Source organism: Bufo bufo, chromosome 1, assembly GCF_905171765.1.
Source record: "Bufo bufo chromosome 1, aBufBuf1.1, whole genome shotgun sequence".
NCBI classification, from domain to species: Eukaryota; Metazoa; Chordata; class Amphibia; order Anura; family Bufonidae; genus Bufo; species Bufo bufo.
The window spans coordinates 770,996,741-771,013,582 of NC_053389.1; the positions used below are offsets into that span (position 1 = coordinate 770,996,741).

The 16,842-nt window shown below is 44.1% G+C and overlaps 19 non-coding genes across 19 annotated transcripts; all 19 read left to right on the forward strand.

The window, feature by feature from the left end:
• Positions 1-760: 760 nt before the first annotated feature.
• TRNAI-UAU lies at positions 761-853 on the forward strand. The gene is given in 2 exon segments: positions 761-798; positions 818-853. It is a non-coding gene; the product is annotated as a tRNA-Ile (tRNA).
• Positions 854-1,164: 311 nt separating this feature from the next.
• TRNAR-CCU lies at positions 1,165-1,237 on the forward strand. Its single transcript has one exon. It is a non-coding gene; the product is annotated as a tRNA-Arg (tRNA).
• Positions 1,238-2,430: 1,193 nt separating this feature from the next.
• Positions 2,431-2,523, forward strand: TRNAI-UAU. Its single transcript is given in 2 exon segments — positions 2,431-2,468; positions 2,488-2,523. It is a non-coding gene; the product is annotated as a tRNA-Ile (tRNA).
• A 1,765-nt stretch (positions 2,524-4,288) lies between these two features.
• Positions 4,289-4,361, forward strand: TRNAR-CCU. The gene has a single exon. It is a non-coding gene; the product is annotated as a tRNA-Arg (tRNA).
• Positions 4,362-5,446: 1,085 nt separating this feature from the next.
• On the forward strand, positions 5,447-5,539 carry TRNAI-UAU. The gene is given in 2 exon segments: positions 5,447-5,484; positions 5,504-5,539. It is a non-coding gene; the product is annotated as a tRNA-Ile (tRNA).
• A 311-nt stretch (positions 5,540-5,850) lies between these two features.
• On the forward strand, positions 5,851-5,923 carry TRNAR-CCU. Its single transcript has one exon. It is a non-coding gene; the product is annotated as a tRNA-Arg (tRNA).
• A 975-nt stretch (positions 5,924-6,898) lies between these two features.
• Positions 6,899-6,991, forward strand: TRNAI-UAU. Its single transcript is given in 2 exon segments — positions 6,899-6,936; positions 6,956-6,991. It is a non-coding gene; the product is annotated as a tRNA-Ile (tRNA).
• A 311-nt stretch (positions 6,992-7,302) lies between these two features.
• Positions 7,303-7,375, forward strand: TRNAR-CCU. Its single transcript has one exon. It is a non-coding gene; the product is annotated as a tRNA-Arg (tRNA).
• A 1,193-nt stretch (positions 7,376-8,568) lies between these two features.
• Positions 8,569-8,661, forward strand: TRNAI-UAU. Its single transcript is given in 2 exon segments — positions 8,569-8,606; positions 8,626-8,661. It is a non-coding gene; the product is annotated as a tRNA-Ile (tRNA).
• Positions 8,662-8,972: 311 nt separating this feature from the next.
• Positions 8,973-9,045, forward strand: TRNAR-CCU. The gene has a single exon. It is a non-coding gene; the product is annotated as a tRNA-Arg (tRNA).
• Positions 9,046-10,128: 1,083 nt separating this feature from the next.
• Positions 10,129-10,221, forward strand: TRNAI-UAU. The gene is given in 2 exon segments: positions 10,129-10,166; positions 10,186-10,221. It is a non-coding gene; the product is annotated as a tRNA-Ile (tRNA).
• A 311-nt stretch (positions 10,222-10,532) lies between these two features.
• On the forward strand, positions 10,533-10,605 carry TRNAR-CCU. Its single transcript has one exon. It is a non-coding gene; the product is annotated as a tRNA-Arg (tRNA).
• Positions 10,606-11,801: 1,196 nt separating this feature from the next.
• TRNAI-UAU lies at positions 11,802-11,894 on the forward strand. The gene is given in 2 exon segments: positions 11,802-11,839; positions 11,859-11,894. It is a non-coding gene; the product is annotated as a tRNA-Ile (tRNA).
• A 311-nt stretch (positions 11,895-12,205) lies between these two features.
• TRNAR-CCU lies at positions 12,206-12,278 on the forward strand. The gene has a single exon. It is a non-coding gene; the product is annotated as a tRNA-Arg (tRNA).
• A 1,191-nt stretch (positions 12,279-13,469) lies between these two features.
• On the forward strand, positions 13,470-13,562 carry TRNAI-UAU. The gene is given in 2 exon segments: positions 13,470-13,507; positions 13,527-13,562. It is a non-coding gene; the product is annotated as a tRNA-Ile (tRNA).
• A 311-nt stretch (positions 13,563-13,873) lies between these two features.
• On the forward strand, positions 13,874-13,946 carry TRNAR-CCU. The gene has a single exon. It is a non-coding gene; the product is annotated as a tRNA-Arg (tRNA).
• Positions 13,947-15,137: 1,191 nt separating this feature from the next.
• Positions 15,138-15,230, forward strand: TRNAI-UAU. The gene is given in 2 exon segments: positions 15,138-15,175; positions 15,195-15,230. It is a non-coding gene; the product is annotated as a tRNA-Ile (tRNA).
• Positions 15,231-15,541: 311 nt separating this feature from the next.
• TRNAR-CCU lies at positions 15,542-15,614 on the forward strand. The gene has a single exon. It is a non-coding gene; the product is annotated as a tRNA-Arg (tRNA).
• Positions 15,615-16,698: 1,084 nt separating this feature from the next.
• On the forward strand, positions 16,699-16,791 carry TRNAI-UAU. Its single transcript is given in 2 exon segments — positions 16,699-16,736; positions 16,756-16,791. It is a non-coding gene; the product is annotated as a tRNA-Ile (tRNA).
• Positions 16,792-16,842: the final 51 nt, after the last annotated feature.

The following is a 16,842-nucleotide window of genomic DNA, read 5'->3' on the forward strand; positions in this document are numbered from 1 at the left end:
CTGCAAGAGTTTGGTGTGTGCCTGTGTGAAGTTGTGCCCATACATCCAGAATAGCATTAGTGAGGTCAGACACTGATATTGAGCGAGAGGGCCTCGTTGCTTGCAATTTCCATTCTAGCTCTTTAAAAGGACCCATTCTTTCACAAATGTTTGTAAAGGTAGACTGCATGGCTAGGTGCTAGATTTTATACACCTGCAGCTGCGGCTATGGGACTCAATGAAACACCTGAATTCAGTGATTGAGGTGTGTCCAAATGCTTTTGTCCATATAGCGCATCAATAAGAGGAAAGTAGGTGGCTAGTAGGATGCTATAAATCAGATAATCTTCACTGACCGCTGACTTGGTTACAGATTTTGATAATTGATGCAACTTAGACACGCCTCACTTAAGGTCCTTTTACATGGACCAATAGTCAGACCCATTGTCGGGGATGAGCGTTTGTATAAGCGTTTGTTCCTCATAATTAGCTGGCGCCGATCACCCAATGAACGAGCAAACACTCGTTCATCGGGTGAGGGTGTCTTTCTCCCGGAACCAAAAATCAACGTTTTTCCACAGCAGCCTTCTGCTGCCCAGGAACCATGATTTTTTATGGAGACAAGCCGTCGCTGTATCGATCACTCGTCACTATACAGAAGAGGTGAATGCTGCATGTAAATGCGGCCCTCATCTCCGCTGACGATCAGACAATTATTGGGAACGTTTCGTTTGTGCCCGATAATTGCCTGATATATTGGTCTCCTTGAAAAGCCCCAAGTGCTCCAGTGGCGCAATCGGTCAGCGCGCGGTACTTATAAAGCAGTAACTGTTGAGCAATGCCGAGGTTGTGAGTTCAAGCCTCACCTGGAGCATTGTTTACGTGACTTATTTGTGTTTTAGAACGGCAGAAGGAAAGCAATGTCTCTCCGGTCCCGTCATGATATATTAACATGTTTGAAGGGGAAATGCAGCAGAATTCTTTATTGTTCAAGGGTTCTGGCAACCCAATGAGATTTCCATCATCAGTATTAAAATATGTCATGGACTAAGGGATCAAAACCAAGACTCCTATAAACTCCTTTCTCTTGTGTAAGGAAATCAAGCACATGGTTAAGATTGTTTTCCATCTGGAATGCAAATGGAACCAGAAAACTGAGTAACATAGTCACAAGCTAATCTATTAGCCCCAGTGGCCTAATGGATAAGGCACTGGCCTCCTAAGCCAGGGATTGTGGGTTCAAGTCCCATCTGGGGTGTTTGTTTACCGTGCTGCTTGAACAGACTCGAGGCATGTTTTAGCTCTGGAATAGTGCTCAAATGCATTCTTTACTGGATGTTTCTTCCGATTGCTATTTAAATAGATTGTGTGAAATCTGACCAAAGAAATACAGTTAGTGTGTCCCAAAAAGGCTTCATCCTAAGGAACAATCCCTTTTCCAAATACAGAGTTTCCACTTTTCTGGGAAGGCTTTCTGCAAGAGTTTGGTGTGTGCCTGTGTGAAGTTGTGCCCAAAAAGGCTTCATCCTAAGGAACAATCCCTTTTCCAAATACAGAGTTTCCACTCTTCTGGGAAGGCTTTCTGCAAGAGTTTGGTGTGTGCCTGTGTGAAGTTGTGCCCAAAAAGGCTTCATCCTAAGGAACAATCCCTTTTCCAAATACAGAGTTTCCACTCTTCTGGGAAGGCTTTCTGCAAGAGTTTGGTGTGTGCCTGTGTGAAGTTGTGCCCATACATCCAGAATAGCATTTGTGAGGTCAGACACTGATATTGAGCGAGAGGGCCTCGTTGCGTGCAATTTCCATTCTAGCTCTTTAAAAGGACCCATTCTTTCACAAATGTTTGTAAAGGTAGACTGCATGGCTAGGTGCTAGATTTTATACACCTGCAGCTGCGGCTATGGGACTCAATGAAACACCTGAATTCAGTGATTGAGGTGTGTCCAAATGCTTTTGTCCATATAGCGCATCAATAAGAGGAAAGTAGGTGGCTAGTAGGATGCTATAAATCAGATAATCTTCACTGACCGCTGACTTGGTTACAGATTTTGATAATTGATGCAACTTAGACACGCCTCACTTAAGGTCCTTTTACATGGACCCATAGTCAGACCCATTGTCGGGGATGAGCGTTTGTATAAGCGTTTGTTACTTTATAATTAGCTGGCGCCGATCACCCAATCAACGAGCAAACACTCGTTCATCGGGTGAGGGTGTCTTTCTCCAGGAACCCAAAATCAACGTTTTTCCACAGCAGCCTTCTGCTGCCCAGGAACCATGATTTTTTATGGAGACAAGCCGTCGCTGTATCGATCACTCGTCACTATACAGAAGAGGTGAATGCTGCATGTAAATGCGGCCCTCATCTCCGCTGACGATCAGACAATTATTGGGAACGTTTCGTTTGTGCCCGATAATTGCCTGATATATTGGTCTCCTTGAAAAGCCCCAAGTGCTCCAGTGGCGCAATCGGTCAGCGCGCGGTACTTATAAAGCAGTAACTGTTGAGCAATGCCGAGGTTGTGAGTTCAAGCCTCACCTAGAGCATTGTTTATGTGACTTATTTGTGTTTTAGAACGGCAGAAGGAAAGCAATGTCTCTCCGGTCCCGTCATGATATATTAACATGTTTGAAGGGGAAATGCAGCAGAATTCTTTATTGTTCAAGGGTTCTGGCAACCCAATGAGATTTCCATCATCAGTATTAAAATATGTCATGGACTAAGGGATCAAAACCAAGACTCCTATAAACTCCTTGCTCTTGTGTAAGGAAAGCAAGCACATGGTTAAGATTGTTTTCCATCTGGAATGCAAATGGAACCAGAAAACTGAGTAACATAGTCGCAAGCTAATCTATTAGCCCCAGTGGCCTAATGGATAAGGCACTGGCCTCCTAAGCCAGGGATTGTGGGTTCAAGTCCAATCTGGGGTGTTTGCTTACCGTGCTGCTTGAACAGACACAAGGCATGTTTTAGCTCTGGAATAGTGCTCAAATGCATTCTTTACTGGATGTTTCTTCCGATTGCTATTTAAATAGATTGTGTGAAATCTGACCATAGAAATACAGTTTGTGTGTCCCAAAAAGGCTTCATCCTAAGGAACAATCCCTTTTCCAAATACAGAGTTTCCACTCTTCTGGGAAGGCTTTCTGCAAGAGTTTGGTGTGTGCCTGTGTGAAGTTGTGCCCATACATCCAGAATAGCATTTGTGAGGTCAGACACTGATATTGAGCGAGAGGGCCTCGTTGCTTGCAATTTCCATTCTAGCTCTTTAAAAGGACCCATTCTTTCACAAATGTTTGTAAAGGTAGACTGCATGGCTAGGTGCTAGATTTTATACACCTGCAGCTGCGGCTATGGGACTCAATGAAACACCTGAATTCAGTGATTGAGGTGTGTCCAAATGCTTTTGTCCATATAGCGCATCAATAAGAGGAAAGTAGGTGGCTAGTAGGATGCTATAAATCAGATAATCTTCACTGACCGCTGACTTGGTTACAGATTTTGATAATTGATGCAACTTAGACACGCCTCACTTAAGGTCCTTTTACATGGACCCATAGTCAGACCCATTGTCGGGGATGAGCATTTGTATAAGCGTTTGTTACTTTATAATTAGCTGGCGCCGATCACCCAATCAACGAGCAAACACTCGTTCATCGGGTGAGGGTGTCTTTCTCCCGGAACCCAAAATCAACGTTTTTCCACAGCAGCCTTCTGCTGCCCAGGAACCATGATTTTTTATGGAGACAAGCCGTCGCTGTATCGATCACTCGTCACTATACAGAAGAGGTGAATGCTGCATGTAAATGCGGCCCTCATCTCCGCTGACGATCAGACAATTATTGGGAACGTTTCGTTTGTGCCCGATAATTGCCTGATATATTGGTCTCCTTAAAAAGCCCCAAGTGCTCCAGTGGCGCAATCGGTGAGCGAGCGGTACATATAAAGCAGTAACTGTTGAGCAATGCCGAGGTTGTGAGTTCAAGCCTCACCTGGAGCATTGTTTACGTGACTTATTTGTGTTTTAGAACGGCAGAAGGAAAGCAATGTCTGTTCCATCCCATCATGATATATTAACATGTTTGAAGGGGAAATGCAGCAGAATTCTTTATTGTTCAAGGGTTCTGGCAACCCAATGAGATTTCCATCATCAGTATTAAAATATGTCATGGACTAAGGGATCAAAACCAAGACTCCTATAAACTCCTTGCTCTTGTGTAAGGAAAGCAAGCACATGGTTAAGATTGTTTTCCATCTGGAATGCAAATGGAACCAGAAAACTGAGTAACATAGTCACAAGCTAATCTATTAGCCCCAGTGGCCTAATGGATAAGGCACTGGCCTCCTAAGCCAGGGATTGTGGGTTCAAGTCCCATCTGGGGTGTTTGCTTACCGTGCTGCTTGAACAGACACAAGGCATGTTTTAGCTCTGGAATAGTGCTCAAATGCATTCTTTACTGGATGTTTCTTCCGATTGCTATTTAAATAGATTGTGTGAAATCTAACCATAGAAATACAGTTTGTGTGTCCCAAAAAGGCTTCATCCTAAGGAACAATCCCTTTTCCAAATATAGAGTTTCCACTCTTCTGGGAAGGCTTTCTGCAAGAGTTTGGTGTGTGCCTGTGTGAAGTTGTGCCCAAAAAGGCTTCATCCCAAGGAACAATCCCTTTACCAAATACAGAGTTTCCACTCTTCTGGGAAGGCTTTCTGCAAGAGTTTGGTGTGTGCCTGTGTGAAGTTGTGCCCATACATCCAGAATAGCATTTGTGAGGTCAGACACTGATATTGAGCGAGAGGGCCTCGTTGCTTGCAATTTCCATTCTAGCTCTTTAAAAGGACCCATTCTTTCACAAATGTTTGTAAAGGTAGACTGCATGGCTAGGTGCTAGATTTTATACACCTGCAGCTGCGGCTATGGCACTCAATGAAACACCTGAATTCAGTGATTGAGGTGTGTCCAAATGCTTTTGTCCATATAGCGCATCAATAAGAGGAAAGTAGGTGGCTAGTAGGTTGCTATAAATCAGATAATCTTCACTGACCGCTGACTTGGTTACAGATTTTGATAATTGATGCAACTTAGACACGCCTCACTTAAGGTCCTTTTACATGGACCCATAGTCAGACCCATTGTCGGGGATGAGCGTTTGTATAAGCGTTTGTTCCTTTATAATTAGCTGGCGCCGATCACCCAATGAACGAGCAAACACTCGTTCATCGGGTGAGGGTGTCTTTCTCCCGGAACCCAAAATCAACGTTTTTCCACAGTAGCCTTCTGCTGCCCAGGAACCATGATTTTTTATGGAGACAAGCCGTCGCTGTATCGATCACTCGTCACTATACAGAAGAGGTGAATGCTGCATGTAAATGCGGCCCTCATCTCCGCTGACGATCAGACAATTATTGGGAACGTTTCGTTTGTGCCCGATGATTGCCTGATATATTGGTCTCCTTGAAAAGCCCCAAGTGCTCCAGTGGCGCAATCGGTCAGCGCGCGGTACTTATAAAGCAGTAACTGTTGAGCAATGCCGAGGTTGTGAGTTCAAGCCTCACCTGGAGCATTGTTTACGTGACTTATTTGTGTTTTAGAACGGCAGAAGGAAAGCAATGTCTCTCCGGTCCCGTCATGATATATTAACATGTTTGAAGGGGAAATACAGCAGAATTCTTTATTGTTCAAGGGTTCTGGCAACCCAATGAGATTTCCATCATCAGTATTAAAATATGTCATGGACTAAGGGATCAAAACCAAGACTCCTAGAAACTCCTTTCTCTTGTGTAAGGAAATCAAGCACATTGTTAAGATTGTTTTCCATCTGGAATGCAAATGGAACCAGAAAACTGAGTAACATAGTCACAAGCTAATCTATTCGCCCCAGTGGCCTAATGGATAAGGCACTGGCCTCCTAAGCCAGGGATTGTGGGTTCAAGTCCCATCTGGGGTGTTTGCTTACTGTGCTGCTTGAACAGACTCGAGGCATGTTTTAGCTCTGGAATAGTGCTCAAACGCATTCTTTACTGGATGTTTCTTCCGATTGCTATTTAAATAGATTGTGTGAAATCTGACCATAGAAATACAGTTTGTGTGTCCCAAAAAGGCTTCATCCTAAGGAACAATCCCTTTTCCAAATACAGAGTTTCCACTCTTCTGGGAAGGCTTTCTGCAAGAGTTTGGTGTGTGCCTGTGTGAAGTTGTGCCCATACATCCAGAATAGCATTAGTGAGGTCAGACACTGATATTGAGCGAGAGGGCCTCGTTGCTTGCAATTTCCATTCTAGCTCTTTAAAAGGACCCATTCTTTCACAAATGTTTGTAAAGGTAGACTGCATGGCTAGGTGCTAGATTTTATACACCTGCAGCTGCGGCTATGGGACTCAATGAAACACCTGAATTCAGTGATTGAGGTGTGTCCAAATGCTTTTGTCCATATAGCGCATCAATAAGAGGAAAGTAGGTGGCTAGTAGGATGCTATAAATCAGATAATCTTCACTGACCGCTGACTTGGTTACAGATTTTGATAATTGATGCAACTTAGACACGCCTCACTTAAGGTCCTTTTACATGGACCAATAGTCAGACCCATTGTCGGGGATGAGCGTTTGTATAAGCGTTTGTTCCTCATAATTAGCTGGCGCCGATCACCCAATGAACGAGCAAACACTCGTTCATCGGGTGAGGGTGTCTTTCTCCCGGAACCAAAATCAACGTTTTTCCACAGCAGCCTTCTGCTGCCCAGGAACCATGATTTTTTATGGAGACAAGCCGTCGCTGTATCGATCACTCGTCACTATACAGAAGAGGTGAATGCTGCATGTAAATGCGGCCCTCATCTCCGCTGACGATCAGACAATTATTGGGAACGTTTCGTTTGTGCCCGATAATTGCCTGATATATTGGTCTCCTTGAAAAGCCCCAAGTGCTCCAGTGGCGCAATCGGTCAGCGCGCGGTACTTATAAAGCAGTAACTGTTGAGCAATGCCGAGGTTGTGAGTTCAAGCCTCACCTGGAGCATTGTTTACGTGACTTATTTGTGTTTTAGAACGGCAGAAGGAAAGCAATGTCTCTCCGGTCCCGTCATGATATATTAACATGTTTGAAGGGGAAATGCAGCAGAATTCTTTATTGTTCAAGGGTTCTGGCAACCCAATGAGATTTCCATCATCAGTATTAAAATATGTCATGGACTAAGGGATCAAAACCAAGACTCCTATAAACTCCTTTCTCTTGTGTAAGGAAATCAAGCACATGGTTAAGATTGTTTTCCATCTGGAATGCAAATGGAACCAGAAAACTGAGTAACATAGTCACAAGCTAATCTATTAGCCCCAGTGGCCTAATGGATAAGGCACTGGCCTCCTAAGCCAGGGATTGTGGGTTCAAGTCCCATCTGGGGTGTTTGTTTACCGTGCTGCTTGAACAGACTCGAGGCATGTTTTAGCTCTGGAATAGTGCTCAAATGCATTCTTTACTGGATGTTTCTTCCGATTGCTATTTAAATAGATTGTGTGAAATCTGACCATAGAAATACAGTTTGTGTGTCCCAAAAAGGCTTCATCCTAAGGAACAATCCCTTTTCCAAATACAGAGTTTCCACTTTTCTGGGAAGGCTTTCTGCAAGAGTTTGGTGTGTGCCTGTGTGAAGTTGTGCCCAAAAAGGCTTCATCCTAAGGAACAATCCCTTTTCCAAATACAGAGTTTCCACTCTTCTGGGAAGGCTTTCTGCAAGAGTTTGGTGTGTGCCTGTGTGAAGTTGTGCCCAAAAAGGCTTCATCCTAAGGAACAATCCCTTTTCCAAATACAGAGTTTCCACTCTTCTGGGAAGGCTTTCTGCAAGAGTTTGGTGTGTGCCTGTGTGAAGTTGTGCCCATACATCCAGAATAGCATTTGTGAGGTCAGACACTGATATTGAGCGAGAGGGCCTCGTTGCTTGCAATTTCCATTCTAGCTCTTTAAAAGGACCCATTCTTTCACAAATGTTTGTAAAGGTAGACTGCATGGCTAGGTGCTAGATTTTATACACCTGCATCTGCGGCTATGGGACTCAATGAAACACCTGAATTCAGTGATTGAGGTGTGTCCAAATGCTTTTGTCCATATAGCGCATCAATAAGAGGAAAGTAGGTGGCTAGTAGGATGCTATAAATCAGATAATCTTCACTGACCGCTGACTTGGTTACAGATTTTGATAATTGATGCAACTTAGACACGCCTCACTTAAGGTCCTTTTACATGGACCCATAGTCAGACCCATTGTCGGGGATGAGCGTTTGTATAAGCGTTTGTTCATTTATAATTAGCTGGTGCCGATCACCCAATGAACGAGAAAACACTCGTTCATCGTGTGAGGGTGTCTTTCTCCCGGAACCCAAAATCAACGTTTTTCCACAGCAGCCTTCTGCTGCCCAGGAACCATGATTTTTTATGGAGACAAGCCGTCGCTGTATCGATCACTCGTCACTATACAGAAGAGGTGAATGCTGCATGTAAATGCGGCCCTCATCTCCGCTGACGATCAGACAATTATTGGTAACGTTTCGTTTGTGCCCGATAATTGCCTGATATATTGGTCTCCTTGAAAAACCCCAAGTGCTCCAGTGGCGCAATCGGTCAGCGCACGGTACTTATAAAGCAGTAACTGTTGAGCAATGCCGAGGTTGTGAGTTCAAGCCTCACCTGGAGCATTGTTTACGTGACTTATTTGTGTTTTAGAACGGCAGAAGGAAAGCAATGTCTCTCCGGTCCCGTCATGATATATTAACATGTTTGAAGGGGAAATGCAGCAGAATTCTTTATTGTTCAAGGGTTCTGGCAACCCAATGAGATTTCCATCATCAGTATTAAAATATGTCATGGACTAAGGGATCAAAACCAAGACTCCTATAAACTCCTTTCTCTTGTGTAAGGAAATCAAGCACATGGTTAATATTGTTTTCCATCTGGAATGCAAATGGAACCAGAAAACTGAGTAACATAGTCGCAAGCTAATCTATTAGCCCCAGTGGCCTAATGGATAAGGCACTGGCCTCCTAAGCCAGGGATTGTGGGTTCAAGTCCCATCTGGGGTGTTTGCTTACCGTGCTGCTTGAACAGACACAAGGCATGTTTTAGCTCTGGAATAGTGCTCAAATGCATTCTTTACTGGATGTTTCTTCCGATTGCTATTTAAATAGATTGTGTGAAATCTGACCATAGAAATACAGTTTGTGTGTCCCAAAAAGGCTTCATCCTAAGGAACAATCCCTTTTCCAAATACAGAGTTTCCACTCTTCTGGGAAGGCTTTCTGCAAGAGTTTGGTGTGTGCCTGTGTGAAGTTGTGCCCAAAAAGGCTTCATCCTAAGGAACAATCCCTTTTCCAAATACAGAGTTTCCACTCTTCTGGGAAGGCTTTCTGCAAGAGTTTGGTGTGTGCCTGTGTGAAGTTGTGCCCATACATCCAGAATAGCATTTGTGAGGTCAGACACTGATATTGAGCGAGAGGGCCTCGTTGCTTGCAATTTCCATTCTAGCTCTTTAAAAGGACCCATTCTTTCACAAATGTTTGTAAAGGTAGACTGCATGGCTAGGTGCTAGATTTTATACACCTTCAGCTGCGGCTATGGGACTCAATGAAACACCTGAATTCAGTGATTGAGGTGTGTCCAAATGCTTTTGTCCATATAGCGCATCAATAAGAGGAAAGTAGGTGGCTAGTAGGATGCTATAAATCAGATAATCTTCACTGACCGCTGACTTGGTTACAGATTTTGATAATTGATGCAACTTAGACACGCCTCACTTAAGGTCCTTTTACATGGACCCATAGTCAGACCCATTGTCGGGGATGAGCGTTTGTATAAGCGTGTGTTCCTCATAATTAGCTGGCGCCGATCACCCAATGAACGAGCAAACACTCGTTCATCGGGTGAGGGTGTTTTTCTCCCGGAACCAAAATCAACGTTTTTCCACAGCAGCCTTCTGCTGCCCAGGAACCATGATTTTTTATGGAGACAAGCCGTCGCTGTATCGATCACTCGTCACTATACAGAAGAGGTGAATGCTGCATGTAAATGCGGCCCTCATCTCCGCTGACGATCAGACAATTATTGGGAACGTTTCGTTTGTGCCCGATAATTGCCTGATATATTGGTCTCCTTGAAAAGCCCCAAGTGCTCCAGTGGCGCAATCGGTCAGCGCGCGGTACTTATAAAGCAGTAACTGTTGAGCAATGCCGAGGTTGTGAGTTCAAGCCTCACCTGGAGCATTGTTTACGTGACTTATTTGTGTTTTAGAACGGCAGAAGGAAAGCAATGTCTCTCCGGTCCCGTCATGATATATTAACATGTTTGAAGGGGAAATGCAGCAGAATTCTTTATTGTTCAAGGGTTCTGGCAACCCAATGAGATTTCCATCATCAGTATTAAAATATGTCATGGACTAAGGGATCAAAACCAAGACTCCTATAAACTCCTTGCTCTTGTGTAAGGAAAGCAAGCACATGGTTAAGATTGTTTTCCATCTGGAATGCAAATGGAACCAGAAAACTGAGTAACATAGTCGCAAGCTAATCTATTAGCCCCAGTGGCCTAATGGATAAGGCACTGGCCTCCTAAGCCAGGGATTGTGGGTTCAAGTCCCATCTGGGGTGTTTGCTTACCGTGCTTCTTGAACAGACTCAAGGCATGTTTTAGCTCTGGAATAGTGCTCAAATGCATTCTTTACTGGATGTTTCTTCCGATTGCTATTTAAATAGATTGTGTGAAATCTGACCATAGAAATACAGTTTGTGTGTCCCAAAAAGGCTTCATCCTAAGGAACAATCCCTTTTCCAAATACAGAGTTTCCACTTTTCTGGGAAGGCTTTCTGCAAGAGTTTGGTGTGTGCCTGTGTGAAGTTGTGCCCAAAAAGGCTTCATCCTAAGGAACAATCCCTTTTCCAAATACAGAGTTTCCACTCTTCTGGGAAGGCTTTCTGCAAGAGTTTGGTGTGTGCCTGTGTGAAGTTGTGCCCAAAAAGGCTTCATCCTAAGGAACAATCCCTTTTCCAAATACAGAGTTTCCACTCTTCTGGGAAGGCTTTCTGCAAGAGTTTGGTGTGTGCCTGTGTGAAGTTGTGCCCATACATCCAGAATAGCATTTGTGAGGTCAGACACTGATATTGAGCGAGAGGAGGGCCTCGTTGCTTGCAATTTCCATTCTAGCTCTTTAAAAGGACCCATTCTTTCACAAATGTTTGTAAAGGTAGACTGCATGGCTAGGTGCTAGATTTTATACACCTGCAGCTGCGGCTATGGGACTCAATGAAACACCTGAATTCAGTGATTGAGGTGTGTCCAAATGCTTTTGTCCATATAGCGCATCAATAAGAGGAAAGTAGGTGGCTAGTAGGATGCTATAAATCAGATAATCTTCACTGACCGCTGACTTGGTTACAGATTTTGATAATTGATGCAACTTAGACACGCCTCACTTAAGGTCCTTTTACATGGACCCATAGTTAGACCCATTGTCGGGGATGAGCGTTTGCATAAGCGTTTGTTCCTTTATAATTAGCTGGCGCCGATCACCCAATGAACGAGCAAACACTCGTTCATTGGGTGAGGGTGTTTTTCTCCCGGAACCCAAAATCAACGTTTTTCCACAGCAGCCTTCTGCTGCCCAGGAACCATGATTTTTTATGGAGACAAGCCGTCGCTGTATCGATCACTCGTCACTATACAGAAGAGGTGAATGCTGCATGCAAATGCGGCCCTCATCTCCGCCGACGATCAGACAATTATTGGGAACGTTTCGTTTGTGCCCGATAATTGCCTGATATATTGGTCTCCTTGAAAAGCCCCAAGTGCTCCAGTGGCGCAATCGGTCAGCGCGCGGTACTTATAAAGCAGTAACTGTTGAGCAATGCCGAGGTTGTGAGTTCAAGCCTCACCTGGAGCATTGTTTACGTGACTTATTTGTGTTTTAGAACGGCAGAAGGAAAGCAATGTCTCTCCGGTCCCGTCATGATATATTAACATGTTTGAAGGGGAAATGCAGCAGAATTCTTTATTGTTCAAGGGTTCTGGCAACCCAATGAGATTTCCATCATCAGTATTAAAATATGTCATGGACTAAGGGATCAAAACCAAGACTCCTATAAACTCCTTTCTCTTGTGTAAGGAAATCAAGCACATGGTTAAGATTGTTTTCCATCTGGAATGCAAATGGAACCAGAAAACTGAGTAACATAGTCACAAGCTAATCTATTAGCCCCAGTGGCCTAATGGATAAGGCACTGGCCTCCTAAGCCAGGGATTGTGGGTTCAAGTCCCATCTGGGGTGTTTGTTTACCGTGCTGCTTGAACAGACTCGAGGCATGTTTTAGCTCTGGAATAGTGCTCAAATGCATTCTTTACTGGATGTTTCTTCCGATTGCTATTTAAATAGATTGTGTGAAATCTGACCATAGAAATACAGTTTGTGTGTCCCAAAAAGGCTTCATCCTAAGGAACAATCCCTTTTCCAAATACAGAGTTTCCACTTTTCTGGGAAGGCTTTCTGCAAGAGTTTGGTGTGTGCCTGTGTGAAGTTGTGCCCAAAAAGGCTTCATCCTAAGGAACAATCCCTTTTCCAAATACAGAGTTTCCACTCTTCTGGGAAGGCTTTCTGCAAGAGTTTGGTGTGTGCCTGTGTGAAGTTGTGCCCAAAAAGGCTTCATCCTAAGGAACAATCCCTTTTCCAAATACAGAGTTTCCACTCTTCTGGGAAGGCTTTCTGCAAGAGTTTGGTGTGTGCCTGTGTGAAGTTGTGCCCATACATCCAGAATAGCATTTGTGAGGTCAGACACTGATATTGAGCGAGAGGGCCTCGTTGCTTGCAATTTCCATTCTAGCTCTTTAAAAGGACCCATTCTTTCACAAATGTTTGTAAAGGTAGACTGCATGGCTAGGTGCTAGATTTTATACACCTGCAGCTGCGGCTATGGGACTCAATGAAACACCTGAATTCAGTGATTGAGGTGTGTCCAAATGCTTTTGTCCATATAGCGCATCAATAAGAGGAAAGTAGGTGGCTAGTAGGATGCTATAAATCAGATAATCTTCACTGACCGCTGACTTGGTTACAGATTTTGATAATTGATGCAACTTAGACACGCCTCACTTAAGGTCCTTTTACATGGACCCATAGTCAGACCCATTGTCGGGGATGAGCGTTTGTATAAGCGTTTGTTCCTCATAATAAGCTGGCGCCGATCACCCAATGAACGAGCAAACACTCGTTCATCGGGTGAGGGTGTCTTTCTCCCGGAACCAAAATCAACGTTTTTCCACAGCAGCCTTCTGCTGCCCAGGAACCATGATTTTTTATGGAGACAAGCCGTCGCTGTATCGATCACTCGTCACTATACAGAAGAGGTGAATGCTGCATGTAAATGCGGCCCTCATCTCCGCTGACGATCAGACAATTATTGGGAACGTTTCGTTTGTGCCCGATAATTGCCTGATATATTGGTCTCCTTGAAAAGGCCCATGTGCTCCAGTGGCGCAATCGGTCAGCGTGCGGTACTTATAAAACAGTAACTGTTGAGCAATGCCGAGGTTGTGAGTTCAAGCCTCACCTGGAGCATTGTTTACGTGACTTATTTGTGTTTTAGAACGGCAGAAGGAAAGCAATGTCTCTCCGGTCCCGTCATGATATATTAACATGTTTGAAGGGGAAATGCAGCAGAATTCTTTATTGTTCAAGGGTTCTGGCAACCCAATGAGATTTCCATCATCAGTATTAAAATATGTCATGGACTAAGGGATCAAAACCAAGACTCCTATAAACTCCTTTCTCTTGTGTAAGGAAATCAAGCACATGGTTAAGATTATTTTCCATCTGGAATGCAAATGGAACCAGAAAACTGAGTAACATAGTCGCAAGCTAATCTATTAGCCCCAGTGGCCTAATGGATAAGGCACTGGCCTCCTAAGCCAGGGATTGTGGGTTCAAGTCCCATCTGGGGTGTTTGCTTACCGTGCTGCTTGAACAGACTCGAGGCATGTTTTAGCTCTGGAATAGTGCTCAAACGCATTCTTTACTGGATGTTTCTTCCGATTGCTATTTAAATAGATTGTGTGAAATCTGACCATAGAAATACAGTTTGTGTGTCCCAAAAAGGCTTCATCCTAAGGAACAATCCCTTTTCCAAATACAGAGTTTCCACTTTTCTGGGAAGGCTTTCTGCAAGAGTTTGGTGTGTGCCTGTGTGAAGTTGTGCCCAAAAAGGCTTCATCCTAAGGAACAATCCCTTTTCCAAATACAGAGTTTCCACTCTTCTGGGAAGGCTTTCTGCAAGAGTTTGGTGTGTGCCTGTGTGAAGTTGTGCCCAAAAAGGCTTCATCCTAAGGAACAATCCCTTTTCCAAATACAGAGTTTCCACTCTTCTGGGAAGGCTTTCTGCAAGAGTTTGGTGTGTGCCTGTGTGAAGTTGTGCCCATACATCCAGAATAGCATTTGTGAGGTCAGACACTGATATTGAGCGAGAGGGCCTCGTTGCTTGCAATTTCCATTCTAGCTCTTTAAAAGGACCCATTCTTTCACAAATGTTTGTAAAGGTAGACTGCATGGCTAGGTGCTAGATTTTATACACCTGCAGCTGCGGCTATGGGACTCAATGAAACACCTGAATTCAGTGATTGAGGTGTGTCCAAATGCTTTTGTCCATATAGCGCATCAATAAGAGGAAAGTAGGTGGCTAGTAGGATGCTATAAATCAGATAATCTTCACTGACCGCTGACTTGGTTACAGATTTTGATAATTGATGCAACTTAGACACGCCTCACTTAAGGTCCTTTTACATGGACCCATAGTCAGACCCATTGTCGGGGATGAGCGTTTGTATAAGCGTTTGTTCCTCATAATTAGCTGGCGCCGATCACCCAATGAACGAGCAAACACTCGTTCATCGGGTGAGGGTGTTTTTCTCCCGGAACCAAAATCAACGTTTTTCCACAGCAGCCTTCTGCTGCCCAGGAACCATGATTTTTTATGGAGACAAGCCGTCGCTGTATCGATCACTCGTCACTATACAGAAGAGGTGAATGCTGCATGTAAATGCGGCCCTCATCTCCGCTGACGATCAGACAATTATTGGGAACGTTTCGTTTGTGCCCGATAATTGCCTGATATATTGGTCTCCTTAAAAAGCCCCATGTGCTCCAGTGGCGCAATCGGTCAGCGCGCGGTACTTATAAAACAGTAACTGTTGAGCAATGCCGAGGTTGTGAGTTCAAGCCTCACCTGGAGCATTGTTTATGTGACTTATTTGTGTTTTAGAACGGCAGAAGGAAAGCAATGTCTCTCCGGTCCCGTCATGATATATTAACATGTTTGAAGGGGAAATGCAGCAGAATTCTTTATTGTTCAAGGGTTCTGGCAACCCAATGAGATTTCCATCATCAGTATTAAAATATGTCATGGACTAAGGGATCAAAACCAAGACTCCTATAAACTCCTTTCTCTTGTGTAAGGAAATCAAGCACATGGTTAAGATTATTTTCCATCTGGAATGCAAATGGAACCAGAAAACTGAGTACCATAGTCGCAAGCTTATCTATTAGCCCCAGTGGCCTAATGGATAAGGCACTGGCCTCCTAAGCCAGGGATTGTGGGTTCAAGTCCCATCTGGGGAGTTTGCTTGCCGTGCTGCTTGAACAGACTCGAGGCATGTTTTAGCTCTGGAATAGTGCTCAAACGCATTCTTTACTGGATGTTTCTTCCGATTGCTATTTAAATAGATTGTGTGAAATCTGACCATAGAAATACAGTTTGTGTGTCCCAAAAAGGCTTCATCCTAAGGAACAATCCCTTTTCCAAATACAGAGTTTCCACTCTTCTGGGAAGGCTTTCTGCAAGAGTTTGGTGTGTGCCTGTGTGAAGTTGTGCCCAAAAAGGCTTCATCCTAAGGAACAATCCCTTTTCCAAATACAGAGTTTCCACTCTTCTGGGAAGGCTTTCTGCAAGAGTTTGGTGTGTGCCTGTGTGAAGTTGTGCCCATACATCCAGAATAGCATTTGTGAGGTCAGACACTGATATTGAGCGAGAGGGCCTCGTTGCTTGCAATTTCCATTCTAGCTCTTTAAAAGGACCCATTCTTTCACAAATGTTTGTAAAGGTAGACTGCATGGCTAGGTGCTAGATTTTATACACCTGCAGCTGCGGCTATGGGACTCAATGAAACACCTGAATTCAGTGATTGAGGTGTGTCCAAATGCTTTTGTCCATATAGCGCATCAATAAGAGGAAAGTAGGTGGCTAGTAGGATGCTATAAATCAGATAATCTTTACTGACCGCTGACTTGGTTACAGATTTTGATAATTGATGCAACTTAGACACGCCTCACTTAAGGTCCTTTTACATGGACCCATAGTCAGACCCATTGTCGGGGATGAGCGTTTGTATAAGCGTTTGTTCCTCATAATTAGCTGGCGCCGATCACCCAATGAACGAGCAAACACTCGTTCATCTGGTGAGGGTGTCTTTCTCCCGGAACCCAAAATCAACGTTTTTCCACAGCAGCCTTCTGCTGCCCAGGAACCATGATTTTTTATGGAGACAAGTCGTCGCTGTATCGATCACTCGTCACTATACAGAAGAGGTGAATGCTGCATGTAAATGCGGCCCTCATCTCCGCTGACGATCAGACAATTATTGGGAACGTTTCGTTTGTGCCCGATAATTGCCTGATATATTGGTCTCCTCGAAAAGCCCCAAGTGCTCCAGTGGCGCAATCGGTCAGCGCGCGGTACTTATAAAGCAGTAACTGTTGAGCAATGCCGAGGTTGTGAGTTCAAGCCTCACCTGGAGCATTGTTTATGTGACTTATTTGTGTTTTAGAACGGCAGAAGGAAAGCAATGTC